The sequence below is a fragment of the Sceloporus occidentalis genome, unplaced genomic scaffold (assembly GCF_023333645.1).
Source record: "Sceloporus occidentalis isolate IW3139 unplaced genomic scaffold, rSceOcc1.0.p SCAF_14, whole genome shotgun sequence".
NCBI lineage: Eukaryota > Metazoa > Chordata > Lepidosauria > Squamata > Phrynosomatidae > Sceloporus > Sceloporus occidentalis.
Window position 1 is genome coordinate 11,215,050 of NW_028316994.1, and position 2,800 is coordinate 11,217,849.

Genomic DNA, 2,800 nt, shown 5'->3' on the forward strand with positions numbered 1-2,800 from the left:
TTTGGTGGTGGTGGCAGCGCTCCAGTGTGCAGTAAAATACATCCCTTGCCCCCTTCCGTTCTCATCCCGCTTCCTTTCGTTCCGCCCACATCAAGTCCCTGGGGGCAATGTGATAAGCATATTCGATTCGGAACCAAAGGAGCTCCTGCTCAACTCAGGTCTAATCTGCACTGCAGAAATAATCCAGTTCAACACCACTTTAACTGTCATGGCTCAATGATATGGAATTCTGGGATTTGTAGTTTTGTGAGAGATTTAGCCTTCTCTGTCAGAGAGCTCTGGTACCACAGAAAACTACAAATCCTAGGTTTTATAGGATGGAGCCATGACAGTTAAAATGATGTCAACTATGTCAATGCCTTTAACAGGACTGAAGACAAGTGTGGTGCAAGGTTTCTCAGCATTTGAGGCAGGAGGATCCACACTCCCTCCTTCCCTAAACCTTCTTCTTCCATCACTTTCTTGTTGTGTGCCTCCAAGTCACTCTCATGACAGTCCTAAGGGTTTTCTTGATTAATTTCATCAGAGGGAGTTTACCATTGCCATCCTCTGAGGCTGAGAGAGTGTAACTATTACTTCCTTCACTTCAGTTGCTGATTCTTAGGGCACCATTGAGGGGTGAATTAATTTTAAAATGCAACAGATAAAATATTGCACCAAATGCTTTCAAGCTGTGGACTGATGCTGCAGATCAGCAATGGACCCCACTTGGATAGAAAAATCCATGGATGCTCAAGCCCCATTAAGTACAATTGATAGTAAAGTTGTATAACTTTATGTTATACAACTTATATAATATGGCAAAGCCAAAGTTTGCTTTTTGGAATTTATATATTTTAAAAATATTTTCAAAGTGTGGATGCTTGAATCCATAGATTAAAAGCCTGTGGATAAGGAGAAGTGACTGCATCAAATAATACCAAAGAAGTCAGATAATCTCTAGTTATGCCAATGTTGAGAGGATCTGTCCCAGAATATGCAGCCAAGAACTGGAAAGGAGAAATACATTTCATTTCCAAACTATTTCCAGAAGAATAGCTCCTTCTGGTGGCAGTTCCTATTACAAGCTTTTCAACCGTCCTCTTGGGTTTTTCCTTCTCTCTCCAGGTATCTCTTTGGCCTGGCAAAGCTGACAATGCAGTTCAAGGGATCTGGCCCCATTCTCTTTGTGCTCCTGGCAATGGTGTTTATAGTTGGAACCTATGCTGCTGACTATCCGACATTCAGAAGGCAGCACGAGGACAACCCCAGGAGTAACGTGGGAAACCGTTATTGCAATACCATGATGCAAAGACGTGGGATGACCAAACCTCAGTGCAAGGCTGTGAACTCCTTCATCCATGGCAGCAAGAAGCAAATCGTTGCTGTGTGTGGCAAGGGGGGGAAGCCTTACGGCAACAATTTGAGGCGTAGCAATAAGCAGTTCTCTGTCACCACCTGCAAGCTCAGTGGAGGCTCTTCCCGTCCACCTTGTAACTATCGAGAGAACAGATCAAATAGATTTATTGTTATTGCTTGTAGAGGTGGGAAACCTGTACACTTCGATGAAGGTCAGATCTAAGATGCATACAGAATTGTGCTCGATGTGCCCCATAGGAGAATAATGAAACCATTTCCTTTGTCTCATCCATGGAAAAATTATCTATGGTTTGTAAATCTATGGAGCCAATTTATCTAACTTTCCATTCCCAGTTGCTTTTTGCTTCTCCACTTCAGTACTTTTCATGCCTTCATTTTGCCTTGTCAGAAAAAGCTGAGACTAAACAAAAGAAAGTCCTCATTTTGAATTTTGTTTAATTTAGCTAGCCACATGTATTCTTCCAAGCACTGATAAATATATAAACTCTGCAAATGCATTTTCAACTGAGCAGTGTTTCATTCCATTGTTGTGGAGCTCGTGTGTGTGTGTGTGTGTGTAAGGAATAAACAATGTCATCATCACTACTTCTGATCATAAGAATCCCACTCCCATTTTCTTTCCTTTCTCCAAAAATAAAGATTTCCTCCTTCCTTCTGACCTTGTTCTCATTTGAAAAAACTCATTATGGAGATTCGGAATGAGCATGCTTATTTATGAAACACAGAAAATAATCAACTTAAGGCTGGCGGGGGGGGGAGGGGGGCAGCTGGGAGGCCAGGATACTTCTGGCTTCCCCTAGAGTATCCTTGCCAGTGCCAACAAGACCTTAGTCTAGATCAGTGGTCCCCAAACACAGATACTCCTTCCCCAGATGATGATGATGATGATGATGATGATGATGATGATGATGATGATGATGATGATTTGTACCCCATTCTTTAAAAATGCTCTCCGAGCAGAAGACATGTCTTCCCCACACAGCTTCAAGGGGCCATTCTCCCACAGAAAAATGGTTTCTTCTGCTACCTCTTCTTTCATTCCGTCTGATGAAAGAAAGCAGGACCAGCAGCCAACTCCAACCTGCTAGCCAAGTCCCAGCAAAGCTCCAAAGCTTAAGCAGGGTTCCAAATTTGAAAGCTCTTTTTTGCCACCACTTCTCTCCCACCACCATGTGCTTTAACTCTTTGCTCCAGCCTGTCCCAAAATGGTGCCACTCTGAGCCACAGAAGCAATGCCCTGTGTGCAAGCCTTGAACAAGCTTCCCAATGGCCACTACACTAGTAAGGGAGTGAACTCACATAGGCAGGCAATTTTGATAATGTGTTTATTTGAGAAATGAGGATAAGATATTGGCAGTAAACTGAAGCCTGGGATGGACATTGGTAACAATGAGTGTGTGAGTGGAATGTGAGATATAAATGGAACAACAACAACAAAGAA

The 2,800-nt window shown here is 42.8% G+C and overlaps 1 pseudogene; it reads left to right on the top strand.

The window, feature by feature from the left end:
- The first annotated feature begins 1,135 nt into the window (after nt 1-1,135).
- On the top strand, nt 1,136-1,723 carry LOC149303919 (ribonuclease pseudogene; annotated as a pseudogene).
- The last annotated feature ends 1,077 nt before the right edge of the window (nt 1,724-2,800 follow it).